Source organism: Solanum tuberosum, unplaced genomic scaffold (assembly GCF_000226075.1).
Source record: "Solanum tuberosum cultivar DM 1-3 516 R44 unplaced genomic scaffold, SolTub_3.0 scf00018, whole genome shotgun sequence".
Taxonomy (NCBI): Eukaryota; Viridiplantae; Streptophyta; class Magnoliopsida; order Solanales; family Solanaceae; genus Solanum; species Solanum tuberosum.
In genome coordinates this window covers 2,806,377-2,817,384 of record NW_006238944.1, presented here as the reverse complement: position 1 = coordinate 2,817,384, position 11,008 = coordinate 2,806,377, and positions in this window count along the sequence as shown.

Genomic DNA, 11,008 nt, shown 5'->3' with positions numbered 1-11,008 from the left:
CTATACTTTGCCGTCATATATTTAACTTTGACTTAGTGGATCCACTAGCTTAACTTTTGTGATCATTTGAAAAGTATGACCCGTTAAATCCCATGTTTGGCTACATGGTTCTTATGGAGAGTTGAGCTAATATGAACTCGTGTCCCCAACTCGCTGCTCAAGACTACTCCCAAAAATACTTTAATTCATAAGTGTTTTAAACACATCTTTCTTAAGTTGAGAAAATTGCTCAAAGCTACTCTCTTAAAAGAGGTAATTGCTCTTGAAAACTCTTTCTAAAAAAAACATATCAAAACCATGTATTAATATGATCATTGATGACATCGGGAAGTCATACTGCATAAACATTGATGGTATAGCTCGAGACCATGCTGTCTAAACATTGATGACATGCTCGATTGTCATACTAATCATGTTTTAGAAACTCTTTCGCAAAACTCATCTTTTTCTTAAAAGAGATAGTACTCAAAACCGCTCAAAACTCTTTTGGAAATCTCAATTTCCTCTCATCTTAAATGTAAAAACATTTATAAACTTCTTTAGGAATACTTAGTTCCCTAATAACTTTGAGAAATGAACTCAACTTTATGCTCTTGACTTAACTTGAAACTTGAGACTCTTTACTTAACTTTCAAAAGCTTAAAGTCTTAAAACAAGGTTTAAACATTTGTAAAAGACTTCTTAAAATATGGTTCATGTCGAATTGTGGGCATGAACGAATCAATGCAAGGTTTTCAATAACCATAGATTGAACTCAATACTTAAGACTTAGGACATGGAGATATTACTCCTCTCATAAATACTCAACTTATGGAGTTCATGCAGAAATTTATGGGCATGAACGACTTGACTCGAAGGTGTACAAGCAACATGGAACTCATGTATACGACACTTCTCATTCTCTTACTCACTTGCTCGAGTCTTGAAACAAGTTACTAGAATTGTAGAAGACTCCTCAAAAAGACTCAAAGGGATTTTCTTAGAATATTCGAAAGAATTCTCAAAACATAACTCTCAACCCTACCTTGAATTTGAATTATGAGTTCTAAATTTTGATCATGTTAGGAGTGATTTATAGGTGTTTAGAAGTAGCTTAGAGTAGTTAGAATCGAAAAGGAGTGAAGGTGCACTTTAAATGAACTCAAACGGGGCAACCGACGACAAACTGGATGTGGTAGGCGACCCTGGCGCTATGGGTGGTGCGGGGCGCCATCCCTTAAACTTCAGAAGTGGGTTTGGGGCGCTCTGGCAGGCGCATCGCGCCAGGCCCCCAACCCAGAAATTTCAGCAAGTTTCTTTTCTCAATTTCTCACCTTATTTCGCCTAAAATCGAATGGTTTCTTCCCCAATCACATAGAATCATCAAAACCCTCAATATACAATAGATTCAACTCAGAATTCCATCCGGGAACATGCACCAAACCAACAAGAAACTTCAACAACACAACCACAAACTTTAACCAACACAACCACAAACTTCAACAAGAACAACCACAAGAATTCAACAACACAACCAATCTTTTCTCGGAATTAAAAAGAGTTTAGCGTGTGGGGTTAAGAACTGACCCAACACTATGAACTCACATACCTTAATAGGTATCACCCCCGACGAAATCCACGGCGATCTCCACGAACCTTGCTTCTTCTTTTCCTTCTCCTCTTCTTCTCCTCTTTTCTCTCAAATCCCCAACCCTCACTCTCACTCTTTTAATCTTAATTACTTTATCTAAAGTATTTCATTCTGGTCAGGAACTTACATGTGTATGGAGATACAAGTAGATTAGAGATACCCGTTCGACAAAATAGTGTAGAAACAACCATGAGGATATAACTCACCCTATATAGTGGGAATTGAGCTGTAGTTGATGGATTAATTAATAGTAAAATGTTAAGACATTATAAATGCCTTAAAAACGAGTGTCCCATTGAGAAAATCACCAAGAAACTAAGATACAATTCATTTAGACTCTCTTATAAAACTAAACAACATACCTCACTATTAATAGATATAGAGCATCCCTAAGGTTTCATCTTTTCTTTAAAGCCAATCAAAGCAACTTTTGCGGCGTCCTTCTCTACAACCTTTAGATGAGAAAATGTGCTAGGAGAGGTATACTGAACCCCATCATCCAAAACATTTTATTTATAGAGGGCACAAGTTGGGATTCTACATTGACAGTGTGATTAACAGGACAATCTAGGGATGATCGTTGTGTCAACTCTTGAAGACGATTCTTGTGCATGAATTCATGGTAAAGTATACAATGTATCGCCCACGCTACCAGAAATGTCATATACCGTGCCGGGGTATAGAACCTCTCAACTAAGTGGATCCACTAAGCAATAAGGATTCATCTAAAAAGTATGATCATGTACCCATGTTGGCAAGACATGGTTTATGAGAATTTTGAGTTTTCTGAACCCATCCTAATATCGGTGCTCAATACTACTACCAATAATATATATACTCATGCTCAAATGTATGAAACATTCTCTTTCTCTGGTTTGAGATAATTGCTCAAACCCTTCTTAAAAGAGTTAATTGCTTTGAAATATATATGAACTCATAAACTCGTTCAGAAATCAAAGTTTATCTTTTCTCAAATTAATACTCTCTTTCTTCACGTAAAAATGAAACATTTGGGAAATACTTAATTCCCTTTTACTCTTTCTCAAACTCCTCTTTACTTCCTCAAAAACTCAGTTTAAAACACAAATGTTGATTTTAAAAGATTCTCAAAATTTCTAATTCAAAATAGGGTTTCATGCTGAAATATAGACATGAACGAATCTACTAAAGGATCCCAATAACAATATAGAAAATTCAATACTCAGAACTCAACGATACTACTCATCTCAAGAATACTCAATTAATAGGGTTCATGCTGAAATATAGACATGAATGAATCAACTCGAGAATCTCGATGCGTAACATATAACAACTCAACCATTAGGAATAGAACTCAAAACTCAACCAAGCTCATCTGAAGATTCCTCAAAACTAAGGGTATAGCCTTCGATTAAAATTTTACTGACTGGATTGAGATGTAGGGCGTGAGGATGAACTCAGTCCATCACTATGAATAGCCTTACATGCCTGAAAGAACGTGGTTCTTGAAGAATCTTGAAGAAGAACTTGATTAGAAGATTTGAAACCCTAGCTTGAAGGAGAACAATCAAGAAAACCTTTCTTGAGATTCTTGAATTAGTTTCTTGAAATATCTATGACCAAGAATTATAATTTTTATTAGTGATTCATAATTGTATGGAGGAATTTGAGTTGGAAAGAATGAAAATCTTGGAGAAGGACTTAACTTGATGAAGAATCTTGAAAAAAAGATTGAAAGAATCTTGAATGGAAGTCTTCTACTTCGATTTTCTCTAAGAGTTTTGCCTTAGGGTTTGAGAGAGAAGAGAATGAGGGATTAAGAGATGGAAATCTAATTATTTTGGGCCTTTAATTTATCAAGAAATTTGTTTAGAATTTTCTTAGAGGTAAAAAGACAGAACGACCCTTTTTAATGTTTTCCCGTCGGCTAATTCGTTACTACATTACTGTATCAGGTTACTAAAATGGTCATAACCTTTTAATCAAAACTCAAATTTTTGCGAAATTGGTGGAGTTAGAAAGAAGGTTAAAATACCTTTAATTTGGCAGGTTATGGTCCACGTAACTCTTTATATTCTAAGAGATATGATTGTTTGAATTTGACCCCAAGTAGAATCTTACATCAAAACATAATCGAGATGGAAACTTTCAACTCAACTTTGTGCTAGGGGGTTCTAGTGATCTTAATTCATATCCAAATCCATTCCACACTAAATACTGACCTTTACACATATGAGCAATTTAAGAATCACTTAATACGACCTTACATATAAATGAAGAATAGTTCGGGTCTTAACTTAGAAATTTTTGTGGTGTTACATTCACATTTTTTAACGAGGATATAAATAATTCACCCCACACATAATTTTCAGCTGCTAATCATATATCCCCCCCCCCTCGCCCCCCATGTTAGGAAATCTAACATTTACCCCCAACCTCATTTGGGGATCCATCTTTGTGCGTGATGGAGCAATAAAATCATATGTGCACACATCAATTTTTTAGATGGAAATGATTTGGTCCAATTGTGATGGGAGAACTTTGTTGGCTTGATACGTACATGTTAAATAAACTCATCTCATACCAAATTTTATTTGAGAGTTTTGTTCTCAAAAGCAATGGTCTAGCTATAATTGGAGGCATACAATTTCTGTTAAACCAACTAGCATTATCAACATAATTTTATAATTTGAAATTGTGCTCTTAATTTAGCAATTCGAGCAAACAACCTTACAAAAATCAATTTGTAAGTTGATAACAAACGTACATGTGACCATACCATAGATTCATCTATTAAATCATAATAGTAAGTGGTCCACATGACAGGTGAACGGATCCAAATTCACTTTTTTATATGTTTCAAATAATTTCAGAAAAAACAATTTCAATCTTAGCTGGTACAATGATCATTTCATTATGAGAACAAGCAACACAAGAGAATTCTTGAAGAATCTTTTATTTCTTCAACATATAGCCACATGAATTCTGAATTTCTTTTGCATCACATTTGAACCGGAATGTCCAACCTGTCCAAATGATATTTATTCTAGTAAACTTCTAGTTTACTTTTCCATATGATTCCATCATCATGCTCATATATGTATACAACAAACAGGAGGAAAAAATGGGTTATCTTATACGTAAATATTTATAACTCACTTCTGTTGTAGTAATTTGAAGATATTAAATCTTCTCATAATTTATAGTCTCAATATAATAATTTTTTCTTTTCAATTCCTCCGAAACTTAAAAAGTTTATTTTGAGACTTACTACAACCTCAATATTATGAATAATTTCATTCCTCCGGATAGTAATAAATTATTCCTTTCGAAACTCTCAATTAATTTTGTGTACTACCACAAATTTCACAACAACATTCTTATAGTGACCATCTCCTTCAAGGAGAAAATTATTATTGTTATTGTCATGGTTAAAATTATTACATGCAATACTTATTTCTTGATAACCAATGATAAATTTGTGTTGCCACACAATAGTATTTATTTTGATCATGACCACAATCTTTATAGGAAAGAATTATTTATTTCTTTTGTCCTTCGATAGTTCATAACATGCCACAACATTTGTGTAGTACTCAAAGTATATGACCAAATGACAATTTATGTCAAAATATTTATTTTCAATCTCTCAAACCTTCCGTAGAGGTGAGATGTGACATTTATCCAACCATACATGAACATATCGTTGTCTATATGAACACAAATCACATTTTTATCAAGAAATAGACCATAATCATTTGTACATGCTCCATAAATTTTTATTAGAAACTCATTGTCATGTTTTGGCATTATCAAATTTATGTGACCCGCCTCAACATCACTTTAAAAGGTTAAATGTACTACCACTTTGTATTCCTTTATTTTGATGGAGGATTTACAAAACTTTTGTACCAACAACAATCTGGCCAATAACCTTTCATACCACTTTTGATAACCAAAAATTATCTTCACATTTGACGGACCATCTTAAGAACCCATAATGTTCTTCCTTTTAATTACCACAATAATGTCCATTAACATTTTACAACACTAATATTCATACATTCAACCACTTGTCATTTTTCAGACATATTATGTCATGCTACCATATTCACATACGAGAATGGAGTAATTAATTGGACAAATTTCATGACTTTTATTCAAAAGTATATTATTTTGCCTTAATCATCATATAATCACTATGGTGCATTAGGACTTAAACCCAATATTTTATCCATATAAAGAAGTTGTATCTCATAAATCAACGTGACTTGACCTTAACATATTATTATCATGATGCATCGAGACTTTAACACGATGTCTTACCCACTTGATGCGGTGAAACTTGAATTTATATGTGTCATCTTGTCAACTTTGTGAGGATCATTCACAATTGTCTATAATGTTTTAAAAAAATAGTAGGGATAAAATAGTTGCGGGCTACAGAAACTCATTCAACCTACTTAGCAAATATTGTGCTTGATCTCTAGTCTTTATGGTGCCCTGCTGAATTTTTCATCCAATAATTCAAATACTTTGGTAGATCTTTTCATCTCTCTATCTCGACTTTGGGCTTCTTGCAAGCATTTTTCAACCTTTTGAGTCGTTTATCTACAGCTAAGACCTCCTTATTCCTTTCTTCCAAGTCTATCTTAGTTGCTTTAGAGACAAGCAGGGTAGACTCGTTTAACGCAATCAAATAGGAAGATTTTTTTCCATATCTTCCTTTTTAAAAATTTCATCTTGATATTGTTGCAACCAAGTTACATTAAGCTTGACATACACGACATCAAAGACAAAAGTTAACATAGCTTTAATGAAAGAAAAACTAACATCACTAGTTTTTCTTTCATCAAAGCTATGAGAACTTTTCTCTCTGATATCGTGGATGGCAAGCTTGATAACTTGGCTGCTGCAATATCTTGGTAAGATTTCTGAAGAGGAAGATATGGAGAAAAAGTCTTCCTATCTAATGGAGTTAAGAGAGACTACCATGATTGTGTCTAAAGTAACTAAACATGACTTGGTAGAAAAAAATAAGGTCTTAGCAGCAGAGAAACGACTCAAAAAGCTAAAAGGCTCTTGCAAGAGATCCAAAATAAAGGAGGAGGGGTGAAAAGGTCTGTCAAAATATTTGAAATACTTGGTGAAAAAGTTCAGCAAGACATCATGAAGGCTATAGATCAAGCACAATATTAGGTGAGTAGGTTGAATGAGCTTTTGTAGCTCGCAATTATTTTATCCCTACTACTTTTTCTGAGCACTATGACGATTATCTTGACATCGCTTGTTTATGTCAAGACATTTGAAAATTGTGAATTATAATCATGAAGCCAATAAAATAGTACATGATTGAATCCAGTTTTGTACATAATGGTAGCATTTAACTCTTTTTTATTCACATTTTGTGCAATATTGAGTTTATCATAAAGAAAAAATGAGGCTAGAAATTTCGTATGTAATGTTATAATACTTTAAATAATTGCAGTAATGTGCCTTATATTTAGTGTTTTCTACCTTTTTCTGCTAAAGGTACTCTTGTACTAATTCATCTCAATTCAGTATTTTTGTGTTATTTACATTTATATATAAAAAAAACTATATTAAAATTGAAATAAATAGTATATATGAACTTCTTTATTTTTATTTGTCTTGTTTGGTGATGCTTGAAATAATTAAATTTACATTTCATCTTATGATAAAACATTAGTCATACAAAAAACAGAAAATATGTCTTTCACATTTTTCAAACATTGATCATTAGGATTTTTTCAATTGTTAAAATATTATTCTTGAACAATAATTATTTAGATTTATACAATATGATACATATTAAATACAAATAAGATAATTAATTATTTTTTTATAGATTATGATATAATTAATATTGTCTATTTTCTAACTAATAGTCAATAGAATATGTGTTAGATCAACTTTTCAAATTTGATTTTTTTGATATACAAGTAATTTAAAAAAACAATAAATAAATTATATAAGTAAATCAGAATACCGTGCTGATATCGCTACGACTCTTTACTCCTTCATCGAACGAAAATTGTAAAGTAAAACATTGATTTCTCCGCAAAATGAATTCATTAACATTCTTTTATCCACATATAATGCAGTTTGATTAGCAGGTAGACCGCCTTCCTACATCTGCAGTCCAAACGGGGAGGTCATACATTAGGGGTCGAGGGCTATTATATATATTTTTTGGGTGAATCTTAATTAAAAGAATCACCTTTGGCTCTGCTACAATTTGAACCTCCCTAGTTCAATCAGAATTGAGAACTACAGAGAAGTTCTAATTGGCCTAGTTAGACCAATCTCTCAAAGCGGGAAGGAAATAGTTGTGACAGAGACTTATAGGTGATTGATCACTATCAATATAGATACACGTTTTCCCTCGCACGCTTGATATGTCAAGGATTACTATTTGTATATTTTTGGCGAATCTCAATTGAAAGAATCTACTTCAGTTCTTCTTCAGTCGCCAAAAAATATTGATTCTCCATAGTTCAATCAGAATCAAGAACTGCAGAGAGGTTCTAACCGGCCTATCCTAACCAATCACTACAAGAGGGCATAAAATAGATGCGGCAAAAACTTCAAGGCGACGGATCACTATCAATATAGATAGATCTTTTTCGTCGAACAATCCGCTTTATATTTCAGGTCTGTCTGGGTGAAATTCCCTAGAACAATCCACTTTCTATTTTACAAATGTCTGGGTGAATTTCCCTTGAACAATCCATTTCATATTTCACAAGTGTATGGATAAATTGACATAAATATAAATTACATAGCCTCACACATAAAATTATTTGCACGCATTGAGCACATGAAAAATATCCTATATTTAATGCGAGTAAGTGTGGGGAATCTTTCTTATGTATATATATAAAGACAAATAATAGATAATTAAAAAATATACATAAAGGGGTTAAACAAGAGATGACTTACGAATTCCTCAAGTCCATGATCATGTGTATGAGAGAGGGAGATTGATCACATCTAGTATGAATCTTGTATGAACGATAGTTGGCGTCAATGACTCTCCTTGAGTCCCCTCATCTTAGATCTCTGGGGAAGAGGATCAAGTATATAATCAGAAAAATGAGGTGAGGGGGATACAAAATAAAAATCAAAGGGTATATTGCTGAAATGTTAGGTTTAAACCATCTAGAAAGCTTTCCAGAAGCTCATGGATCTACACCGAATGGGACACCTGAACAAAGGAAGAAGTCAGTGGTCGACAAGAAAAGAAAAGAGAACAAGAAAAAAAGAAATATATCTTTGCAAGCTGAACATCGAAATCTAAATCACTTGGAGATGGAGAAGGGTTATCACCCACAATTGGAGGAGATTGAAGTTGGAGTTGGGAAATTACAAACAAAACATCCTCAGCGGCGGAGTGAACGAAATGAAGAAGGAAAACCTGAGGAACATATTAAGAAACCCTACTTCGTAAGGTCTTGTTTTAATAGAGCTAATTCAGTTCATTTGGGCTGAGCGGGTTGTAAACATTTTTTGTTGTGTTTTTTTTTTCATGGGCTTGCTGACCTTTTGTTTCAATAAAAAGGACTGCGGCGTCCTAAGTCTGATTTAAAAAAAAGTTTGTGTTCGGTTAATCCAATTGAAAAATGCTCTTGGGTGCTTTTGAGCAAATTGTGTTTGACTAATTTTTTTAAAGTGTTTTTAAGTGTCAAATTATGAAAAAGGACAAATATTAACGAATATAAAAAAAATAAATTGTAAAACAAATTTGTATTTTTATTATACTAGTTTTGAGCATGTGCTTGACACGTGCGTTCCATATGAATTTTTATAGTTATGTATGCGTTACCAAAAAATAAATATCGAATACCATAAATGTAATCTGAATTTGACTTAAAATAGAAGAAAAATGAACAAAATTAATTAATTAAAACAACATGTTGGAACCATATAGAAGTCTCAAGTTAAAATAAATTACTACATTTTAACAATCCTTCTCAATATTGTTACGAAGATTAACATAATTTACTAACCGTTTTAAAAATAACCACAAAACAAGCTTTGTTAGTACAAATAATATATTAATAACTCAACAAGTAAATGTTTAGATTATGAAAAATAAAGAGGTACAAAAGTAACCAATAATGATGATCCATTCAATATGTTTATGACACATAACTCAATAACTTATTTTTTTCGAGTAAGCAACTAACTTGGAGAAATTACATATCTTACTTTTACCTTTCCTTATCACGGGTGGAAAGAATCAAGTTGAAACTTTATTTGAAAAATTGGAGAATCGTGCTGATAACGTGTTGTAAAATTAAAGCAAAATAAGACAAAAAATATAAAAGATGAGAGTAATAGAAATAGGGAGACAAAAGATGACAACTTTTCTTATTCTTCCAAGTATTCAAGTGTTCCCATACTTTTCAAGTGCTCTTCAAATCTTCAATGTATCCAATATGAACTCCAATATCTCTATTTACAGTACAAAGGTTAGCCATAAACATGACATTAACCATGAAAATTATGGAGATATTAACCATGTAAGTTATGAAGAAATATCAAGGGGGGAGATTATGAAGGTGAGGGAGTTACTATACATTATGGTGTAATTACACTTTGAAGTTATGAACATCAACATAAATATATATTTACAACAACATCTAGATTCTAAATATTAATTACAAAAACTTTGAACAAACATAACTTCAACTAAAAACAAATTCAACTTCAAAATTTATTTTGAAAATTTCAAATAGTGAGTTTTTCTTTTCATGGCCAAAACGTGTTTAATTTGATACTCCTGTATTTTAGTTTAAGAAAAAATGTGCAGATAGAACTGAACAGTCCGTCGAGCAGCAGGGCAGCAACTGATCATAGTGAGAGGCATGTCTTACATTCCACCGCACAAGAGGCACACGAAAGGTTCGCCGTCGCCGATACCAACTCCGGCACCGGAATCCTTGATTCCTGCCTTAAAAAAACGTGAATTTCAAGTCGTTTGGGGAGCACAGAGAAAGGAAAAGTATTTGGGCGGGATCCTTTATGCTCATCGTGTAGTTAGGAAATGGTTCCCTGTTGGTTTGACAAATGATTCTCAGTGTGAAGCTCCAACCTGTTTCTATGCCATGGCGAATCAGTATTTGATGGTTGTGAGTGCTCAAGCTATTTTTTTTTCTTTCTAAAAGCTTACTACTTTTTATAGTTTACTTAGTAAATGAAGTTAAAAATAAATGAAAACTTGAAAAACAATAAAAAAAAATATAAGGAAAAAGTCGAGGTGAAAATATATATATATATATATATATATATATAATTATATATAATATATAAAGAAGAGTCGAAAAACTGTGAAGAAGTTACAGTTTGTTTTTTTCAACAAAAAATAGAGGGGGG